This window comes from Halictus rubicundus, unplaced genomic scaffold (genome assembly GCF_050948215.1).
Source record: "Halictus rubicundus isolate RS-2024b unplaced genomic scaffold, iyHalRubi1_principal scaffold0121, whole genome shotgun sequence".
NCBI lineage: Eukaryota > Metazoa > Arthropoda > Insecta > Hymenoptera > Halictidae > Halictus > Halictus rubicundus.
In genome coordinates this window covers 256,634-281,156 of record NW_027488662.1, presented here as the reverse complement: position 1 = coordinate 281,156, position 24,523 = coordinate 256,634, and positions in this window count along the sequence as shown.

The following is a 24,523-nucleotide window of genomic DNA, read 5'->3' as shown; positions in this document are numbered from 1 at the left end:
TCCGGAGTGTCGAAACGACGGTGCTCTGAAAAGAGACTAGAATGATAGTGGAAATGGAGTTGTAGTCAGATAAGGAAGTTTGTCTGGGGTGTATTCCCCGGTCATGCGAATTAAAGGGTTGTCATACTCTTTGACAGAGAAGTTGGATATCATATTTTCTATGTATTTACCCAGTATAGGTACGTTTGCAAGAGTATGAAGTTCCCTGGTGGGAAACCTACGGTCCTTGTTGAGTATCAACTTCAGTATTCTGGATTGGATAGTTTGCGCTTTCCGCCTGGTAGTTTTAGGGAGGATTTCTAATGTCGCGTATCAGCTGTTCCCGGCGTCGCCGGATTAATAATCTAATCTCTTCTTTCTGTTTCCGTACAGGCGGAACTACGTACATACCATTGCAAATTTTCGTCACATCCACTGCACGTATTGCATCCCCGTCCTCAAGACGTTCCAAATACGGCACCAGGGCAACTAGAAACTTTTTATATAATTCTGGACTGTCCGTAAAATCTTTCGTATACCGAGACATGGCGGTAGGATACTGAAGTCCGCTGGCACAAGACGGTTATACATAGGCATGCGCGTTCCGCGTCATTGGTCGCGCATGCGCAGTTGACCGTGCGGACCGACCGTACCTGCGCAGTCGACCAATCGGTTCACGCGGAACGAGCTCGCGCGGTTATACAGTGACTCACGAAAGTATTTGAATACTTACCATGAAATACTTTATTTATTATAATAAGTATATTATACAATACTTACAGAAATATTATTAACATTGTAAATTGGTATGACTCTCTAGATTATACAGGTCAAGTTTCAAGTAAATCGAAATATGTATACAATAGTTATGAATTATTTCTCACAAACATAAACTTTGCTGATGCCACAAAAGTATTTGAACATACAGAAATGAGCTCTAAGAATTAATGAAAACAATGTATTTCAGGCACTGAATGTAAACATTCACTGTTGCTAGTTGTCCTACGCGCGTCAGTCGTAGTCTAGCATTCATGGTGAAATATTCTATTGAACATGTGTCCCAAAACATCTGAAATTCCTGAAAATGAGAGAAAATTAATTGTGAAGTGGCGTCACGAAGGAAAGACGTATGGTGAAATAAGTAAATTATTAAATATAAATAGATCTACAATACATTATATTCTTAAACGATCGAAATCTGAAGGAACTTTAAAAAACAAGTACCGTTCAGGCCGTCCAAAAAAACTAACGGAAAGAGAAGAAAGAGCTTTGATCGGTGAAATAAAAAAAAATCCAAAGATTTCTGCTACACAACTTGCAACGATAGTTAGAGATTACTTCAAGAAAGATGTAAATCCAGAATTATGTAGAAGAGTGCTACGTAAAAATGATTATCATGCCAGGGTTCCTAGAAAGAAGCCGTACATTAGTAATATTAATAAGAAAAAGAGATTAAAATTCGCCAAGGAATTTATTAGTAAAAATAATGCATTCTGGAATAAAGTAATCTTTTCAGATGCATCGAAATTTAACGTTTTTGGATCGAACGGACGCAGTTTTGTTGGGAGACAAGCAAATACTGAAATGGAAATGAAAACCTTGGGTGCTACGGTAAAACATGGGGGTGGTTCAATTATGATCTGGGGGTGCATGTCTGCAGACGGTACCAGGAATTTTATTTTTTTTTCTCCGAGAAAAATAGAAATTATTCGAAAAAAATTGAAAATATCCGAAATATTTAAGAGAAATAGAAAATATACGAAAAAAATTAGCAGAAATTCATTTAGTGCCTCAATGCACTGGTCAATGTCAGATGTTGTATTGAATTTAGAAACTGTGTTCCAGCCGATGGTACTCTCCCTGTATTTGTCTCAATCGGTGGACATGTAGAATAAAGATCCTGAGGAGGGATCCACGAAGGCGATTTTTGTAAGTGAAATTGGTCTGTGTTCCGTACCAAAGTGATCCAAGGCAGCGCACAAGAAGGAGTGAGGTAGATCTGTGATGAAAAAATCTATTATTGACGGAAGAATCCGTGGCCTGATGAAAGTAGGCGGATAATTGCAAAGTTTGACTTAATCATGCATTCGTAAAGGGTGGTACCGGCCTTATTTGCTCTGGCGTTGTTCCAGAAACGATATTTGGCATTCCAGTCTCCGCCGATTATGTAGGGAGAACCAAAGTGCGTAATGTGTCTCAGGTCGTCTCCGGTTAGGGATCGGTGTGGATTGAAGTAGATGACTCCGACCAAGATGGAGGGATGGTCAAGTCTGATGTAAATTTATCTGTAAATTTTAAGTTGTTATTAATAATAATGGCTACGCCTCTCATCCTGGTGGGTTGGTTCTTGCGGATCACCGTATAACCAGGAATAGAGAAATTGATATTGGGGGTGAGCCAGGTTTCTGTGACCAGAAGGATATCACATTCAAGTTTTTCAAGATTGGCAATGATTTCATTACGCTTGGGATAAATAGACCCTGCATTGCAGGTAATAATATGCGGCAGAGAAGCCATTGTAATAAGCAAGAGGTGGATGGAAATGGTTAATCCAAGGTCGAAATGACCTGCAGGAATGCTTGGAATTTTTGGGAATTCGTAGTGCACAGCCTGAGCCTATTGGCCAGGGTTTCAGCAGTGTTAAGCATGAGGTTGAGATCGCAGAGATGTTTTAGTTCATGAAGAACATCGGTTAACTTAATAAATTAGTTGAAATCCGGATTTTGATTTCCCGAGAAGTTGCGGTAGCTTGGCTCGTTTGACTGTGGAATCAGAGATGATTTAAGGCGGGGGCCGCGTGTTGGTGAGGTCTCGTGTTCGAATAACCACGTTTCTTGTTTTGTAGGTTAAAGCAAGAAAATATATTTAATTCAATAAAGATAATAACAGTATAACAGAAGATTAATTTGATGCACTTAATATAGCTTAAGATTGCACAGTTATCTTTGGATACGCTTTTCAGACTTGCTCTTCGTTTGGGAACAATAGAACCGACCATGCGGGTGAAAACGGACAGACTGCAACATACAGCGTACTTGGCACACACAAGCAGACCCTGCAGAGCGGGCATACCAACGCACAGACACGCCACAGACACAATCATACCAACATACAGATACGCTACAGACACAATCATACCAACATACAGATACAGAGTTTGTACATAATGAAAAGTGATTAACAGTTCTCAACACTCCTCCTTAATCAGTTTTCGCCGCAAATCCTCAAAAACCCTTCGAGTAAGTGGTTTCGTCAATATGTCGGCAAGCTGATCCGAGCTTTTGACATGCTTCAGCTCAATTGTCCTTCCGATATGTTCCTGAACGAACTTTCTCGGAATATCAATGTGCTTCTTGCCCTTCGTTACCTTCCCTTCATGGGTGTTGTGTAACATGTGGATGGCAGACTGATTGTCCACATGCAAGACGGTCGGCCTGTGAGAGTCCAGGATCCGAAGTTCTCCTCCGAGACGTCGAATCCAGCAAATCTCATCTATTGATGATACAGCTGCCCTGTACTCAGCTTCGGCCGTTGAGGTTGCCACAAGACGCTGCTTCTGCGTGTACCATACGATTGGGCCTCCTCGCATGATGAGACCCCCACTTGTCGAGTGCCCAGTACGTGCGTCTCCTCCGTAGTCGGAGTCCGCATAGGCCACTAGTGTTTTGCCTCCGTCGAAAAATATTCCGTAATGTGTGGTCCCCTTCAGGTACTGAAAAATACGTTTTATCATTCGCCAGTGACTTACCATGGGTTGACGATTGAACCTGCTGAGATAATTGACCGCAAATGTGATGTCCGGACGAGAGATAGTAGCTAGGTAGAGTAGACTCCCCACAGCTTCCTGATATGGTCCAATGTTTTCTAGTGGTTGATCGTTTACGAATTTTTCCTCGTCTGTCACCATTCCTCGCTCCATCGGTGTTGAGGATGGATTTGACGTGTCAAATTTAAATCGTTCCACTATTTTTTCTGTATATCGAGGTTGGCTTACAAAGATTCCACGTGGACTATTTTTAATCTGCATTCCTAAATAGGATATGTCATTCGGGAATACTCTGTCAAATGTCATCTCGAATTCCCTTTTCAGTTGATCCAGAATCTGCAGTATGGCTTTCTTGTTTGTTCCTGCAACAAGACCATCATCTACAAATAAGGCTATTATAATACTTCGGCCTTTGTTATAATATATGCACGGATCGTCATCCGTGTTGATGAAGTCAAGTCTCTGTAGAGATTTGGAAAATTTTGCATTCCAATTTTTGGGTGCCTGCTTCAGACCATAGAGGCTCTTTTTTAACCTGCAGACACGATTTGTACCATCATTGAATCCCTCAGGCTGATGCATGAAAATCTCCTCCTCCAGATCACCATACAAAAATGCAGTCTTGACATCAAATGTTATGATCTTCATTCTTTCAGACGCTGCTAAACTAAGAATTAATCGAATTGATGCGTGACGTGCAACTGGACTGAAGGTCTCGAAGTAGTTTACTCCTTCCTTCTGTTGGAAACCCCTGACGACGAGTCTGGCCTTGAATCGACCTTCTTGTTTTCTTCGTAGCACCCAGCGACAAGTTAATGGCTTTGCATGGCGTGGTGCCTCTACCAAGTCCCATGTCTTCATTTTTGTCAATGACTCGAACTCGTCCGCCATAGCCTCGCGCCAGTTTTTGTCTTTTAGTGCCTCGGCAGTGGATATGTCCTCGACCTCACCTATCATGGCCATATCAGCACTATTCGTTCCACGAAAGCGATTGCAGACGTAATCGAGTAATCTGACTGGCGTTTTCAGGATTTGACGATCACGTAACACGCGTTGTACAGGATGACTCGTGTTTGAAACGGTAGACGAATTGTTCACCTCCATAGGTGTGTCAGAACTTGTTTCATCGGCTGATCGATAGTCATCTTCGCTGTTGATGTCAGAATCTTCTGATTCTGTATTTTCAGGTTGTGGTCTTAAACTGTTATATTCATTTATATTTAGAGAAGTTTCAATTTTCGTACTTGTATCTTCTGTACCTCTAGTCTTTTCATTGAAGATTACGTTGTCTGAGCTAATAACGCAGCGTTCGGAGTCCACGTATACTCTGTAGCTCGAGGAATCGAGATTACATCCGACGAAGATTCCTTTTTGTGATTTTCTTTGCGTTTTTGCCCGTTTATGATTTGGAATTAGGACGTAGCATTCACATCCAAATCCTCTTAGCTTGTTAATATCCATTTTCCGTCCAAACCATAATTCCGCAGGACTCTTGTCCTTTACTGAACTCGTACCAGTTTGATTTAGAGTAAATACAGCATAGTTGATAGCCTCGGCCCATAGGCTTTCACGAAGTCCTTGATTATGAATGGCAGACCGGGCTGCTTCTACCACCGTTCGCATTTCTCTTTCAATTCTGCCATTCTGTTCAGGAGTATATGCATTTGATTTTACATGACGTACTCCAAGCTCCTCTAATAGTTTCTCAGTGGTCGCATTTTTAATTTCTGTCCCATTATCTGACTTGAGACACTTGACGTTTCTGCCAAACTGATTTTCAGCCAATTTTAAGAACGTTTTCAGTCTCGATGCAGCTTCATCTTTGGTTTTCAGGAAATAAACAGTGCGGAAATGTGAGAAATCATCCTTGAATAGTAGAAAATATTTAGCTCCTCCCAATGATAAAACGTTCATTTCACATAGGTCTACGTGAATTTCGTCCAAAAGGTCTGTAGCGACTTTTGGATTTCTTGGATGAGGAACACGGTGTTGCTTTCCATATATGCACCCTGTGCATGTGTAGTTATCCCAATCATCTGTATATTTAATACCATGTCTTTTTAATATATCTCTGACATACCTGATATTTTGATGAGCCAGTTTCTCATGCCACATCCTGATAGATGTATTTATCAGACACTTGTTAGGCTCCTCCTGACGAAACATCATTTGGTATAGTTTTCCATTTCGTTTAGCAATTGCTACAGTTTCCTTTGTGTCCAGTGTTTCAAAGACAGACTGGTCTGCATTTGCAGTTTGTACATAACCTTTATCTAGCATTTGTGTGACAGAAAAAAGATTAAAGGTTAGTTTTGGTACATAGAGAACATTCTTCAAAGCAATTTTGCACCAATCTGTTCCATTGAATGCTTCCAGTTGTATATCGCCAACTTCAACACCTTCCAGTTCCGCACCGTCACCAATCGTAACCATGATTGGTTGTTTGAGCTTGACGGAGTTTGTCATCCAGTCTGCTCTAGATGTCATGTGTTGCGTAGCAGCACAGTCCTGATACCATTCTGTATTGCACTCGGTCCTGGAGTTTTTGCTGTTCAATTCTGCTGTCGTTAGGCCTACGGTGATAAAAGCTCGGCGGTCTGACTTCCTAGAATCACTTTGACTAGATTTAAAATACTTTTCACCAGTGTTTTTGACGTTGGTGTTCTTTGGACATTCTTTGGCGAAATGACCTTTTTGATTGCAGACTTTACAAGGGTAATTGTTTTTGCAGTATGCAGTATATTTGGCGCATGGCTTGTTTTTGCAATATTTCTTGACATGACCCTTCATTCCACACTTAAAACATTCAACAGGTGTGTTTTCTTGTGAATTTGACCTCCAAGACGTCCTACTAGAGTTTGAGATCAGAGCATTTGAAGATTCGGGTTTCTTATCATTTTCAGTTTCGCTTAACCTATCTTCTTCCAGTCGCAGGCGTTCAATTAATTTGTCAAGGGTCTTTTCTGTTCCACTTACATTATCCCATGCAGTACGAAAGTGATGAAGTCTGGGTGGCAGTATTCCCAGAATTCTAGTCATCGTCCAAGTATCTCTTACTTCTTCGCCTTCAGCTGTCAAATCCTCTGCGTATTGCTGAATCGTGAGACAGTTTTCAACAGTTGATTTTGTGTCGTCATACTTGTAGCTGAAAAAACGTCTTTGCAGACCTTCAATTGTGAGATCAGACTTCTTTCCATAAATTATTTCCAGCTTGGTGAGCATTTGCTGTGCAGTCTTACAGTTTGCTATTTTTCTGGCTATAGTGCTACTCACGTTCAGACCGGTGAGTGTTTGGGCTTCAAGATCTTTCTTAATCCAGGTCTTTACCTCTGCATCATTGACTGGCTTATTTGGTTTCTCTTCCAAACCTGTTGCAACTGAGAATAAGTCCTTGGATCTCAGAGCTAGATTCAGCTTGAACCTCCAAGAAATATAATTAACTTCTCCTTGTGAATCTTCAGACAATACTTCCATATGCGATTTTATGGAATCCATTTTGTACAGTGTATACAATCAGACAGTATGTATCAGTTCAATACAGTCGTAAGGGGGCCCATAACCTGTTGGTGAGGTCTCGTGTTCGAATAACCACGTTTCTTGTTTTGTAGGTTAAAGCAAGAAAATATATTTAATTCAATAAAGATAATAACAGTATAACAGAAGATTAATTTGATGCACTTAATATAGCTTAAGATTGCACAGTTATCTTTGGATACGCTTTTCAGACTTGCTCTTCGTTTGGGAACAATAGAACCGACCATGCGGGTGAAAACGGACAGACTGCAACATACAGCGTACTTGGCACACACAAGCAGACCCTGCAGAGCGGGCATACCAACGCACAGACACGCCACAGACACAATCATACCAACATACAGATACGCTACAGACACAATCATACCAACATACAGATACAGAGTTTGTACATAATGAAAAGTGATTAACAGTTCTCAACACCGCGGCTCAAGATTGTGTGGGTGCATCCGCTCCCTAGTTCCGCACACGTACACGAGATTTGCTAGGGTACGGGATGCCCGCTTTCATTTGTTAATAATGTAATGATAGTACTGTCCTGTAGTCAAAAGCGTTAGATAAAAGTTCAATCTAGGCGGCAAAGGTCCTCAGAAGTCCTACTTTTGCGTTTTTAGCCGTAATTTGCAATATTTAGCAGCATGCTGATTTCGTGTGTTATCGAGTGACATTATCGTAAATATCGAGAGATTTAGAGCTCGTATGGAGTTCGTAGGACCTTTCCCGCCTAGCGGGAACATATAGGATCTCAATGCAACGCCAATCGCGTTGTATGCTTACGTATCAAACAAATAAATGCGGGAACCCAGAAAAATTGGATCATTGAGTATTTCATCAAAATATAGTTCCGGCATTTTTCGCTACGAGCGCTGTACTCTGTTCCCGATCTCTCTCGTCGTCAGCAGTCACTGTATCGGTAAAACAGAGGCCTATAGGAGCATGCGCGGCACGACAGCGTGGATGGCGTGTACGGGTGCCTACGCCGATCGCAGGGACCGGGATGCCTCGAAATATTTCCCAATAATGCAGACACGGGACTTTTCCATAGTGAAAAGAGCTAGATAACAGTTCAATCTAGGCGGGAAAGTTCCTCAGCAGTCCTACTTTTGCATCATTGGGAAATGGTTAGCAATATTCGGCAGCATGTCGTTTGTTAGGGCGGCTATGGAAACTGACATGGCGGCAGACTCACACACCGCCTGGTCGGCGTGAACGTGTGCCTACGAGTGTTGGAAGGGTCTGGAATTCCGCAACCCATTTCTCTATAATACAGGGATGTGAATTTTCAGTCATGGTTCGCACTAGATAAAAAGATCAACCTAACATGCTGAATCCCTCGAAAATCCGTAAAATTTATTGTTTGCGAAATGTAACAAATAGTTTGACAAACTATATTTAAACAATTGATTTTTTCTAGTTTTTATCTCTAGATAGAAGTGAACGCATTCTAAATATTTTCAGTAAAAATTTGATTTCTATAACTCTAATGGTCGAAAGCAACCTGTTGCGAATTAGCATCTTGCGCCGATGGCCCGCGCCGTGACATTGACACTGAAGGGTGTCATAAATTAGCCCTCCCACGACACTGTCTCGCCGAAGACGAAAGAACTTTCATGTAACCTCGGTGCAAAACACAGTCATTCTCTAAAGTCTGAAACATCGCCGCTTCGCACGAATGTACGATTGCCTAGTAAATATGATCCAAATTATGATATATCATGTTTGGTGTCAATTTTATCAGGAAAATGACACGAATGTGTTGAGAGAAGTTTCATGAATATATAATGAAAAACAAAAAAATTATGACATTGCATTGGTATTGTCTCACCGATGTACCTGAGCCATGTTACACCCAACGACCGGCACACCGAACGGCCAGACCGACTAGGCTTGCAATGTTCCGCATTTTATATGGATTTCTGAATGCATTGTCGGGCAGGCCTGACGGTATGCGGGGTCCGAGAGTTTCTGCGTTTTTATGAAATACATAATGGTAATAACGGTACTTCATTCATAACTTATAACGTAACTTTTAATATACTTGGTTTTTTTTAATAATTACAGTAGGTATATTTAGCAAACGTGTGCATAATCTTTATTTGTATTAAATTCTGTATTAAATTAAATTAAATTAAATTAAATAATTCTGGAATTCCGACGAATTTGTTTCGAATGAAGTTGCATACGTATCGATAATATCATTAAAATATCCTTACGAAGTTTTACATACGCCTAGAAGGTATGACAAGATGGTAAATTATGACAATTTGTTGAGGAGTGCTGTAACTTCGTGAGGATACTTTAGTGATATTGTAAAGTAAATATAATTCAAATTATGGCATGTTTGGTGTGATTTATAGCGGGAGAATGCCACCAATGTGTTGAAAGATGTTTCATGAAAACATTGCATCAGGATAGTCTCACCGATATACCTGACCTTGCACAATGTTATACCCTTCGGCGGTCTAGCTTCTGGGCCTTTCGACAGGTAGACACTTGAGGGTGTCATCAACTAGCCGTCCCAATATAACACCGCATAAAAGAGCTAAGGGGCACAGAATCCCTGTAAAATTAGGATATTTGTTGCGTTGATTGAGAACGAACGAGCGGCAACCGGTCCTCTTGCGGTACTGGTACAACGTCGCTGCAGGGAAAGGTGAAGGGTAGTTTCAGGGGAGAGAAAGAGAGAGTTTTTACTGTTGCATTTATTCATAAGCAGAAACTAATACAGTGGCAAATCTATGGGAAAAGCGTGTTTTTTTACAAAGTGTGTGTGGGGGGGGGGGCACATATTTGGGGCGCGTGAGGAAGGATTATGCGGGGCGGCGTCGATAGGTGGCGAAGGAGCGTCCTCCTCGTTGTGGACATCGTAGAGATAGAGCTTGGTCGTCCTCGCTTGGCTGCTCCTTTTCTTTGTTGTTGTTGTTACGGATGTTACGGAGTGTTTGTCGCCGGTGACACGGCTGTTTACGCGAGCGAGACAACAGCCGCTCGATCGCGCGGTCGTAACGCGAAAACAATTTTGGAACCATCACCAACGGTCGGAACACCTTCGTTTGAATTCTCCCCTTTTATGCCAATACTGAACAGTGATGCTCCGTCCATTAGCGCTTTAGAATCTGCATGGTGTAGGACAATTCTCGGCCAGTATCGTCCATCATCGTGTCGACGAACAAACAGCCCACATGGTTCAAGAAACATAAAAATAAACAATAAAATAAACATAGAATTTCATTGCCGTTCTTACATTGGGAGCTGATGCCCCATCCATTGTTGTCTCGGAATATTTTTTATATTTTGTAACGGGAGCGTTTCGCTATCTTCGGCAGAACGCGGAGCGATCAGGACTCGCTCTTACGGCGGGAACGCGGAGCGATCGGGACTCGCTCTTACGGCGGGAACGCGGAGCGATCGGGACTCGGTATTCTACGGCGGAAACGCGGAGCGATCAGGATTCGCTATCTTCGGCGGAACGATCAAGACTCGCTATTACGGCGGGAAGGCGGAGCGATCAGGATTCGCTATTTTCGGCGGATATACGGAGCGAGGAGACGGCGTTTCTCCGATTCGAAGGATTCACGGGATTCCGGATCTACGGCTGGTGGGTGGGAACCACCGCGGCTCGGCGGGATACTAGTGAATCGGTGTTTCCTCGCTGACGGCCGAGCGCACTGTGGCCGCGAATCCACTCCGACTCCGGACCGTCGGAACGCCTCACCCGTCGTCCCCAGTCAGATCGCGGTGGGGGTCGCTCGCACCCGGACGATCCCAGAGAACGAGCTCCCGTCACCAGCGTCGTCACTCGTACAGGACGAGCTCCGAACGCGGCTGCGATCAGACGAGGACTGCCACGAATGTGACGCGACGCCTGGTCGCGGGCCGATGAGCGAATTTCGCAGGATCGACGGAAAGGAATCGGGTAGTGGGGAGAGAGCCGGAGCGCGCGACGGGCAGTAGTGCTTAGAGGCACTGCTCCCGTCCGACTGCTCGCTCGAGACTTCCTCGCGGTACTGGTTTCGCAAGCACACGGAAGAAGCCGTAGTACGCGTTCCACCTGGCACCAGCGTGCTCGCACACACACACACGGAAGAAGCCGTAGTATGCGTGTTCACACGCGGCTGCGAGTGGTCAGGAGCTTGGGATGATTCCCGGTGAGCAGCTCCCAGCCAACTCCGATTTGATCGTGGTTTGTCCCGATATTTATAGGGAAGGCGCGGACTACGAAGAGTGCGCCGCCTCGCGAAAAGTTCGCGAAGCGGCGGCGTGCTCTGATTGGTTCGCGCTTGGGCCGGTTGCGGATTGGCTCGCACTCGGGTCACTTGTGCGAGCTCGCGACGGAACGCGAATTTCGCCGTTTCGTCGCAATTTTTCATTATATTCAATCGCTGATATACATCAGCGATCCTGCACACTTATCTGCAAGTGCACTTGACGTCGGACAGCAATTTTCTTTTTCCAACTGATCGAGTCAGTGGCGTTGCACCAGTAGGTGTATCCCGACGTGGCATAATATGATACTTCAATATTTTTTCCACTTTTCTATCTCTTTGTACTCTCTCTGGCTTCGAGAATATATTGAGGTTCCCGAATGGGCATGCCTCTTGTATGTCTGCTGTCGACTATTTCCGGCAGCATACAATCGATATAAAAACGCGATAATTTTGGCTCCATCTTACGTTGCCAAAATTCGTTGTCTCTCTCAACTTTAATTGTCTTAATTCCTTTTTTCGTCCACAGGCAAAACAGGCAGTATTTTCTACCAGTTACGTGTAGCTGCCCTTGTACTTGGTAGTAGTACTCGTGGGTTTTCTTCAATGCAGTACCTGCACTGTCTGCAAATATTTTCTTGACAGCTGGTACTGTGCTTATTGCCTCTTCTGGCGTTAAATTCTCTGCGGTTTGTGGGCATTTTATTTCCACAATACCGTCGTTATCTATCACACCGTCTGGCGATGCTCCCAAATAGGGTATCGATGGATCGATGAAAAGGCCACATCGTCGAATTTGAATGTTTTTTCTTGCTAATTCTTCGCGAGCAATATCTTCATTCTCCCTTCAATACTCTAGAGCGGGAACGGTTAGCGAGCGTGGATAGAGCAACGTCCTCACCAGCTTCGAACAAAGCGTGGTTTTTTTCGGTGGCACACGGCGCGGAAGTTGGACGCAGTCAAAAGCTTCGACCTGTACGTCATCCAATTTGTGTTTGCGCTCTGTCCAATGGTATCCTGCTCGATGTTTTCTCGGTCCTTCTGCCAATTGTTTAGCATTTCCATATGCTTTTCTGTCTGCAGATCAAACATGCATTTGTCCATGTCTTCTTTCTCCGCATTTGGTCCATAATCCGAATCTTGGACTGCGCGGAACTGCTTCTTCGTGCTCTTCGTGGTCCTCTTCTTTTCGACATTTTCTGAGACTTTCTTTTTGCGTCGTTCTTCCATATTTTTCAAAACTTTTGGCGATTCTTTTACCATAGCTTTGCATAAGCGAGACAACGCTTCGCCTGTATTGTATTGTACCACAGCAGCGGCACATCTTGCGAAGTACGATCCTCTTTGGCCGAAATGTAGTCTCTTTCCGTTTTGCAATAACGGAGTTGAAGCTCTCCACCGCGTTGTTGTTGGTTCGGTAGAGGAGGCTTTCGGAATACGCCGATAGTATCCGGATGATGTCCTTGATGGTTTCGTAGACACCAACGGTTGACAATTGCGGAACAATATTCTGTTCGTCCATCTTCGGTGTTCCATCGCAGAAGTATCCTAATTCTTTGCATTTCTCGTGTTCGCCAAAAACGTGGCTGGGCACATTCCTGATATCTTTAACCAAATTTCTCACTTTCGGAGACATCGGCAGGTTCGCATCCGCAGAATATTATTCTCTACGGTTTTTCTCAGCTTTCCCGGCGGAGTCCTCTTCGCAACATCTTTCATCTTGTTGCAGAAGTTGCGCATCAAATGATTCGTGCATTCAATTTTCTTGACACGAACCAAATTTTTATATGGGTCGCAGTCTATTATTCTTTTGTAGACGCTGCTATCGCCGTCAGCAATCATTATCGAATATACAAGTCCTCGTTTTTCGACACTGGTGTTGAATCCCTCTGCTATGGCTTCGCTCTCCATTCTGGTGGATGTCCGGTTTGTGCCCCAATTCTTGAAACATTGGTGTTGCCTTGCTTCTTTTTCCATTTTCGCCGCAGCTTGGCAAATGCAGCAAGTCTTGTTCTTGACTGCAATGAACATCACTTTCTTCGTGTGGTAGCCCATGATAACGCCCACACCAGACATCGAGTCGTATTTCTCTGTCCGGTACGACCGTTTTATCCAGCTTCCGTCAGCCACGACGGGAATGTGTGGAATTCCACATGGGAGGACGTCGCCTCTTTCAACGGCTACCTCCTCTTCAGCCGCTGTCATCATCTCCTCTTCCGCAGCAGCGCCGAATCCGTTGACGATGTAGTCGTGATATTTGCGGTACTGCCTCTTCGACATGCACGGAATGTTTATGGCTGCGAGAAATTCTTCCATTTTCCCGTATCCGCCTCCGGTTGTCATTGTTCCGGCGATCGCGCTTCGATTGATATTCATGGTCTCAGCATCTCCAGGCTGACTATGGACTTCGGTTCTGTAATTGCACATCTTACATTCTATGACCAGTGTGGTCTTCAAACCGAATCTCTTGAGATTTTTTATTTCCAAATGTCTGGTCGAACACTCGAATGTTCCCGAATGTTCGGCTATCAGCTTCATTTGCTGAAAGACGTGGTGCATGTCCACGATGCTCAAACCGTCAGAGAGGCACAATGTTTCCTCGACTGTCGTTTCTCTTTCCACGACAAGCTTCTCATTTTCGGCGGTTTTTTCCGTCTCTTCTATTGTTTCGGATTGGACGGGAGAATAAACTCTTCTTCTAGGGACGAGCACTTTATTCACCGTCTAGCGGTTCGTCAACGGACGAACTTCACAAAAAACTATGTACAGTGGTGTAAGGCCAACCGTCAGGTTTGAGCTAAGCGACAATAAACGTATTGAACCCGTAATTACAGTAGTAATTATTCTCAGCTACGTTGCTGGAAATCCCGATAAATGATTCGACTTTAGCTTATGAACGGTCTTTAGTTAATTAAAGAAGATTGCCTACTAAGGAGAATTGAACGAATTGCCAAGTGCGAACGATTGGAGATGAACTAACGATCTGCTGTTCTAACGATTGGCAAGCAGTTTTCTATCACCGCCGGAACGATGACTTGCGATATTTTGAACACGCAGCCAATAAAAGTTCTAATTGCCGGGTCGATAATCGCTTCGACGGTGACAACCTATTATGCGTCGCGCTGTCGATCGACCGTCAATCTCGCGGCGACGCGAGCACCCGTCAATAGCCGGGCGGCGCGGTGGATCTCGCGTTCGAGATGTGACGCCACGCGCAGCCAATACCAAACACCCGTCTTTTTTTCTCGCTATGACTATTGGTGAGCTCCAGGGGCTCCGTGACGGCTGGACGACCCCTTCGGAGAGCATTTTGTCGACTTCGTCGTCGATAATGGCCTGCATCGCGGGATTACGCGGCCGGTACCGCTGCTTGATCGGGGTCGGATCGAGGAGTTTAATTTCGTGCTGGGCAAGCGGAGTTACGCCGCGGACTCCTTCGAATGCGGCTTGCTGCTGGCGGATGAGCTCGTGTAGTCGCCGGTCCTCGGCGGCGGTCAGGTTGACGAGTCCGGCGGGAGTGGTCAAGGCACAGGCGTTTCCGGTGGGTCCGGTGTTGGCCGGGTGTATGCGGCGTCCTCCGAGGTGAAGCTGTATCCGGTATTTTCGGAGCACGTCCATCCCGAGGAGTATATCATACTCCAATCCCTCCAGCATGTAATATTGGTGACACATGGAGATGCCCTCGACGGTGATCGTACTCCGGACGCTCCGGGTGAGGTCTGCCCTGGTGCCGTCGGCCATGGTGGCGATCGTGTCTTCTGCTCGGATCTGCCATCCGGACGAGAGACATTTCCGAGCCAGTTCGCTGCTAACGAAGGAACAGGCTGAGCCCGTGTCGAGGAAGGCTCGGGCCTGATGATTCCCGACGGAGACGGTGGCGTAGATCCGGTTGTCGACGAATTCGGGGGTCGCACTTACTCTCCTCTTAACATATACAGTGGCAGTTCGTCCGGATGAAGAACCGCTGCTCTGACCACTTGTCTGGGTTTGTTCTCCCTGTTCGCCCCTTTCTTTGTTTCGCTGTGTGTTCATCTATTGTCTGTGTTGTCTGCACATTGCTGTACAGCATAGAATCATGACTCACTTCCAACCTTGTCCTAGGCTTGAGTTCTTAAAGAAAATCATCCACGACTCTACAGCCTGGTATCGTGACAGATTGGCCGACTACATCAGTTCAAAATATCCAAGCATTAGCGGGTATTATTGATAAATCAACCGTAGCCCCCCCCCCCCATGAATCGGCAATATCATTCCTGTTGCTTCCTTGTAGAATTTAGAGCTATACGTTGTAGCTATCTCACAATCCCGCCTAGATGCCATAAAGAACAGGATTCTACCTGCTTGGATCAAACTAAGGTTGATTTTAAATCCTAAACCAAATCCTTCGATCCTGATGGACGTGTACTTAGCAGGCAAAAGGAACCATTCAGATCTGCTGTCTTCTTTTTGCATAGGCTGTATATATATTGTTTCATCTATTTTGAATCTTGTTGCGTTCATGTTCGTATGCGGCACCAATTTCTGCGCTTTGTTCGTAGTTGTAACCGTGGCACTCAAATGTATGCATTTATAAGGCACCCCAGGGCGTGTTAATTCCAAATCAGCTGCGAGTACTGTGGAGTCGTTCAAGCAATGTATTTCATCTAACAGTATGAAGTCATAGCTCGACATGAATCTACTCATTTCACCTAGGGCTCTTCCATACGACATCAATACTAATTTGGTTGGGCCTGATCCTTCATCTCGCATACTAAGTTCTCGTTGTTGACCTATCATATATTTTATCGTAAACTGATTGCCACCTTGCCCAGCGGTATTTAATACTGTACGCAAACGTTCGTATGCGCCCAAAACTGCAACTACGGTGGGCTGAAGCAGCAGTATTATGGACCCAGAAGGGCCATTCTGTATAAATTCACTGTAAAAGATATAGTTTTCCCTGTTCCAGTCGGTGCGTTGACCAAATAATATGTTTGACCATCTATTAATGGGCTGTTGAGGACCTCAGCCACTGCTGCCTTAAAATAAGCGTCAGGCACTATCTCAGGTCGAATATCAGGTGCCATAACGGTCAACGCTTTAGTCTCCAGCGAGCTGTCTCTGCCAGAGTTGGGCAAAAATTTATTTAAAAATTTCGAATACAAATAAATGAAATCTATCTTTTATTCGATCTCGTTTCTCTCGGATACATATTCACCACAGTTTATCCGTCGGATACTTTTCACGATTTTCATTTGTCGTCCGTGGGTCATCCGAATCGCGAAGCAACGGCTATGCGTATTCGACGCCTCTAGCGGCGAGAATTTATTTGAGAGAATTTATTCGAAGATACAGCTGATGAGTTGCAAGTATGTTTGATTTTTATTCGATAGTTTTTGGCAGCGCCTCCATGTATTCGACGGTGAATTTCGGCAGATACTCGCAACTCAGAATGTATCTTTGATTTTCGACGTACGATTTTTGTGTGGCCTTGAGATTTATTCGAATGCTCGATGTAGGGAAGATGATTTATTCGATTTTTTATTCGAGACGAGCATGAGGAATAAATGAAAATCAAATGTATCTTTTATTCGAAATTGTATTCGAAGTTCGGATACAAGACCGAGCGACGTTGCCAAGCCGTAATATATAAATGTATGTACAAATAAACGGTTTAAAAACTTTGGGCTTCGTGGGACAAGGAGCTTATAACCTACTATAAATATCTTATTTTTGAAAGTTAAACAAATTTATTTAAAATGTAACGAAATCGCTTATTTATCACGGTAACGTACGAAATATTGTCAATATCTTGTGAAATATTGTCGATATTTAATTATACCTCATACCATATTTAACTAAGTATATGTTATTAATAAATTAATTCACTTTATTTGTCAGTAATGTTTAAAGCAATAATTGGTCGTCAAATAACATGATAAATTGAGTTTTTATTATAATTTGTGCAGGTTGTATAAATAATTTCTACCTGTTTGTATTAATAATTTTTATTTGTTTTTATAATTTATACTTGTATATATAAATAATTGGTGCAGGGTGTATAAATAATTTCTACTTACTTGAATAAATAATTTTTATTTATTTTTACAATGTATACTTGCTTATATAAATAATTGGTGCAGGGTGTATAAATAATTTTTACTCATTTGTTAACAGTTTTTATTTATTTTTATAATTGTAACTTATATATATTGTCACGTTGCCCTGATTTTCGGCCCGTCCGACGGGAGAAAAACCTGGGCAACGGCGAGTTTTTACAGGTTGTTAGACGCGTTCAAACGGTCTATTCCTATGGCGAGCACCGAGAACACCCCCCTCCCCTTTCGTCGTCTCGGAACGAGCAGACACCGCGAAGCGAGCTCCCGTGTATGAAGGTGGTGGGGCGTCTATCAAGCATGTAAATAGGCCTCCCGAAAAATTCGAATAAGTTCCGTTGTAACATCCTCTGCGAGTACACGCGAATATTTTTCTAACGTTCCAGTAGCTTTGTAATCGGTCGGCTTTGTCTCCCCTGCGAGATAACCACGGGTTCTGTAAAGCATCTCTCTTCTGCGAGAATAATTATAGATCAAGTTAGTGCAATAAAGACAGTTTGTGAACCGCAGAAACCCGGTTGACGCCAGTGCAGCTTCCTAGTTGTAGTTCGACTCCGTACGTCTCCTTTCCACTCTCTGCACGCGATCCAGTGCATTGTCCTTTTCGCGGACTCTTAATTCAAACCAGGGTCGGTGAAACACAGGTCGTGAGGCCGGGCCACGCTCGGCCGCGTGATACGTGGTCCACCCGTGACAAACGGTATCTCGTAGGCTCGATTTTCCCGACGGATCTTACAAGGTTCGGGACTTGAAACAGGCGCCAGACACTCGCAAGTGTCACACGAACAATTCGTAACGAACGCGAGACGCGAAGTATAATACCGAATTTACGAGAACCGCGCGAGGACCTGAATAGCGGCGGCCTGGGCCAGGATTCTACGCGGAGGGAATACGGGACGTTTCCCGCGGCGGAAAGGTTTCTCACAATGAAGCGTACACGAGTGTGGGCTTCGAGTTAACATATATTTGTTCCGGTCTTTACAAGGAGCTGCCGGGATCGCCCGGCAGCGGTGTAATCGAAGCCCGCGCGATTTTACAAACTTGCACGACAGGTAGACGGCCGTTCGCGCTTTTTGCACCCGGATATGCTTTCTACGAGTCGAACTCGATCGCGGGCGCGCTGTACGGCAGTCTCTATCGACAATTAGCCGGTCGAGAAGCGACCGGGTTCCGATGAAATACGCGGCAGCGAATTCTAATTGACTGTGGCCGTCGGAAGTAGCCGGAGACGGCGATACGGCTTTCGTCGCGTCGTCCCTCCGTGGGACATCCCCAGGTTGGCCACATTCACCAAAAATCGGCAACGGAACGAGCACACCGCCCGTTGACCGACCGACGGCCTCGCCCCCTACGCGATTCTATCCTGATCGCGATTTACGACGGGCTTGGTTACGTCTTTTCGCGACGCGAAGTGCGACCGACTCACCAAAACGCTACCGAGCCAACGCGAAAATCACAATACTACGGAAGCTTGATCGGCACTTACCACTCGGCAACGTGGTTTCCTAGCTGCTTAGCTCTTTTTCGGTTCGGCAGCTACTCATAGACTCGTACGCCTCGGCAGCACTACGTTTTCCCAAAATTACTATAAGACTGAAGCAATAGTAAAGCAACTACTCCGTACGAGTTTTGGCAGCACAGTGACCTACTTCGCGAAGGCTCGCTAACGCGGAAGCGAGGCGTCCCCCACTATCCTAGTTTTCCCTGCTCCCGCGCGACGCTCGGACCTATCAGTAGCTCTCGCGCGGCAGGGCTCGGTGTCCTCTTCGATGTTTTACTGCAGGGTGTCCCTCGTAGCCGTCCCCTGAACGTTTCTCTTCGAATTTTCCGCGCTTCTGGGAGAAGGGAAAAGAATCTGGGCCCCCCTGGGGCCCGGCCACGGACCTGCAATTTCTTGTCGTGCCAAGTGGCGCGGCGTTTAAACCGCGTTAAACTCCAACCTGGGATCTCGGATGCTCCCAGTGAGATCGATCACGACAGCCGTTATCGCGGCGGCGCTGCCAAAGGGCGGCCCGGTCTTTCGATCTAAGATCTTAGGGACGTGGACAACTTTGCCACGTTACAATATATATGTGATATAAATAATTTCTACTTGTTTGTATTAATAATTTTTATTTATTTGTATAATAAAATTTTTACTTGTATGTATAAATCTTAAATAGAAGTTACATTTAGCTTACAAGTACGCAAAAATGGGGATGTGGGTAGCGCTTGATTAAATACATATGTATATTATTTATTTATTTATTTCTTAAGTTTATGTATCAATTTTTCCCGGCTTGAGCTCCGCGTCGTTCATCATCGTCAGGAAGATAAACACTCCATATGATTTGCAACTATAACAGAAAAATATATATTAATATATTAATATATATTTATATTAAATAAATATAAATTAAATTTATAATAAAAATATATATATATATTAAAATGATATTATTGTTACGTATGGAGACGTATCTCCACGTTCATTTCGATTAGAAGTTCTAATCTCTTTTTCTGAGAACGAAAAGCGTCCCAACAGGCCCCTTGTTTAATAATTGTACTCCGGCTGGACGCAGCTGGCACGAAGCATGATTCAGTAACAGCACCGTACGATTTCCTAATATGGAAATCTTCAAAACATCCCCTTCTGGAATGTTTTGTCAAGATAGTCTTTGATAGGAAACATCCTGGCTAACCCTTCGTTTTACCCCTATAAACAAAAGATCCAGCTGCAAACCTTAAACTCACTAGAAACGACAAATACGAGTATGCGACCGTAAAATAAAACAGATACATTCCCCTCTCATTTTTAGGGTATATAAACCCATGCATTTTCATCCTCTTTGGTTAGTCGAGAAGCGGTTCAGTCAAGATTCAGACGCGGTTCAGTGCTCGTGCAGTCACGTCGCGTCAAGTCTAGTGAGATCGGGTTAAAGTCCCTTTCGAATCAAAACGTAACCTTATAGATTCCGTCAGTTCGGTATATATTCTATTTGGCACTCAACAATCGCTATCTAACCCCGCATTGCCAGTGCGTCAACACCGTGCATCATTAGGTAACAATTTCTCTAATTGTACACTTACTACATCCACTCGCGACACAAACAATCACACTTGTAACTATTCCAAATCAGAATATATTTGTCTTGTTTGTTAACTCGCATAATCTACAACCTTTAATTATTGCCTGATATCCTAATCTAATAATTGAACGTTCCCACATGATACAATCTTACCGCTCGGATTGTATCAATTAAATTATATATAAGTTACGAGGCTTACTAATCTTAGATTCAATTCAACGAAGATTTCTCCAACCTAGTGGCTCCCCGGTTTCGCATTGGGTGCGTCCACGAAAATTATACCATCCTAGCGGAACCCTGATTTCGCATTGGGTTCTTCCGTATCCTAGCAGCTCCCTGGTCTCGCATCAGGTGCGTCTGTGAGTTATCCACCTTCCTTTAAATCGGGTTCGCCGCGTGTCTCTCCTAGTGACTCCCCGATTCCGCATTGGGTGCGTTCACGAAGTTTCATCCTCCTAGTAGCTCCTCGGTTTCGCATCGGGTGCGTCTGCGTTTGACTCCAACCTCCCAGAGGTTCCCTGATTTCGCATCAGGTGCGTCCTCGACGTCAACTATCCTAGCGGCTCCCCGATCTCGCATTGGGTGCGTCCGCGTACTTAACTAACAAATTGAAACCATATTCCTGGGGTAACAACCCCTCGCCGGCCTCTCGCGTTGCTCGCAGCCCTGGCTCGTAACATTATAATAACAATAAACGTGGATCTACTTGAACATTTGTACCGAAGAGACAGACAAGAAAGCGAATATAAAAAAGGTGGTAAAATAAATAAAATGCGAAAATGATTTGGATCTACATGACAATATAAAAAGCAAATTATATTTTTTATATTTTCATGTAGCTCCAAATTATTTTCGCATTTTGCTTAGTTAACCACGTTTTCTTTTATTAGTTTGCTTTCTTGTCTGTCTCTTCGGTACAAACTTAGCTCAGGAGAGCTTTAAACGTACTTCAGAAGTGGGTGACAATGAAATTATTTAAATAAAAATTAAAAAATTTGTTGAGGGTTACAATGTCTCCCGTATGAGTCCCTGTGCATACGGCACTGCGGACCGCCGGACTGCGGCAAGGTGGGGAGACGGCCACCGAGCGCGAGAGACAAACGAAGTCTCACAGAGAGTTAATCGAGAACAGTCGATGATGTTGCCATGTGCGAACCCTGATGGGTTATTGTATTAATAGTAGTTTATAATAAAGTATTATGTGTTATTTATCCTTATAATATAACGTGACTCAATTAGCCTACATCCCAAACCCTAACAAAATTTTTAATATACCACGTTTTTAAAACGGACTATAAAGTATAGAAACCATTTTTCCCAGCTCCATGTAGATTCCTAACCCCATACAGATAGTCCTGAAAATGTGTGATTCTGAATTTTTAATAACTATGAAAATACTTGTAAGGTTTAAAACGACAATCTTGGGGCGCATTCGATAGATAACACTGTCCAACAAAATTAAACTTTTTTCGAGTTTCGCAATACCTGTTGGGTGATTCTTATACACTTTGTCATCCTAAAACCGAATCTGAAAGTAGAATTGCTCCATCACGCAACGTATTCGAAAAATTTTGGTTTTTGTAAAAATGCCCGATTTTGATACGAAACGACGTGTTACGCAAAAACTAATCACGCGAGAAAGTCCAAATTTGAGTCAAGAGATAGAGGGGGCTCTCCTCTACATATTCATATAGTCAATTATATTTTTATGTACTTCCTAATAGTTGTAAATGGTTGTTAAAGTTTGAAAATGTGCCGACGCGGGTACTTTGTACGCTCTATTTTTGTATTTATGTGAAAAATCCTTTATCTAGCAGGAATTTACTATACAGGAATGCATTCTACAGACATTTCTGGTAAAGAAACCATTCACGAAAAGTATTTGGTTCCCTTAATGTACGAGAAGGATCAGAAAATGTTAACTGACAGCGTGTGCGCGACGCGTTCGCGCCAGACGACCATTGCAGCCTTTTCGCGACTCGCCAGGGCCGTCGCTATGCGTAGTCGACGTTGGTACCACTCAAGTATGTCTTTGCTTACTATTTACATACATTTTTTTTGTCTTTTTGGGTGCCAATCATTACAAAAGATTATAAAAATACGAGTTATATTCACATTTCATTGTGGAAATGCTTAATAAAGAAAATTGAATACAAAAACTTACCTATTTCTGATGTAAACAAATTAAAAATGTTTCCGCCTTGCTTGACGTTTGTTCCTGGTATCCCGATTTTCAATAATAAGTGTCCAGCAGTAATCAGCAAGCATCCGCACATAAGTCTTTTCCTTTGTAACGTTTTTCCATTGTTGAAATATCTTGATGAAAGATTAATGCTGGAATTGTATTCCTTGTTTTGATTTTAAAATAATTTCGTCATGAATACAACAAAAACAGTCCGGCTGATTTATACACTTCCGCGAGATTTTATCGATTCAATATAGAGCGATCTATGTCTTAATTATGTACTTCGATCAATAAAATCGATAAAAATAGTCCCATTTACATAGTGTTTGGACTTATTTTAATTGAAAGAATCTTGAATGTCCATTGGTATTACAATTATAAAGATGAGGCAACAATTACTGAAAATAAAATTTTCCAGTCACCGTATTGCTGCGGTCAATTTTCTTTATTAAGCATTTCCACAATGAAGTGTGAATATAACTCGTATTTTTATAATCTTTTGTAATGATTGGCAGTCAAAAAGACAAAAAAAAAATGTATTTAATTAAGCATAGTAAGCAAAGACATACTTGAGTGGTACCAACGTCGACTACGCATAGCGACGGCCCTGGCGAGTCGCGAAAAGGCTGCAATGGCCGTCTGGCGCGAACGCGTCGCGCACACGCTGTCAGTTAACATTTTCTGATCCTTCTCGTACATTAAGGGAACCAAATACTTTTCGTGAATGGTTTCTTTACCAGAAATGTCTGTAGAATGCATTCCTGTATAGTAAATTCCTGCTAGATAAAGGATTTTTCACATAGATACAAAAATAGAGCGTACAAAGTACCCGCGTCGGCACATTTTCAAACTTTAACAACCATTTACAACTATTAGGAAGTACATAAAAATATAATTGACTATATGAATATGTAGAGGAGAGCCCCCTCTATCTCTTGACTCAAATTTGGACTTTCTCGCGTGTTTAGTTTTTGCGTAACACGTCGTTTCGTATCAAAATCGGGCATTTTTACAAAAACCAAAATTTTTCGAATACGTTGCATGATGGAGCAATTCTACTTTCAGATTCGGTTTTAGGATGACAAAGTGTATAAGAATCACCCAACAGGTATTGCAAAATTTTTTTGGTGTTGGACAGTGTAATTGATGCATGAATAGTTCATCTAAGTCACTAACAATTTTATTGCACTGCAAATGATATGAACTCTTGTGTGAGTTTTCTCAACAGCAACTGATCTCTAAACTCCTTACTATTATCTTGCGCCCCACGTTATTCGTTTTAAATCTTACAAGTATTTTCATAGCTATTAAAAATTCCCAATCACAAATTTTCAGGGCTATCTGTATGGGGCTAGGAAGAATTATTTCTATACTTTTTAGTCCGTCTTCAAAACGTGGTGTCTTAAAAATTTTATTATTTAAATTTGTATTATTTCTGTTCTAGCCATGAATCATCGGAACTACAGTCGATGTACAAAATATTCGTACAATCCTTAAAAACAAATCATTTGTTTAGAATTTTTTAGAGTTGTTAGAAGTATTAATTTACTACGTAATGCATAAACATTTTTTTAAAAAGTTGCTACTGATCTTAATTGCGAAGAAAAAAGTAGAAGTCACGATTTTTAAGTTTTTTAACTGTGTCTGTAATGAAAATTTAATAGGTACCTTTTGTAGATATAACTGATTCA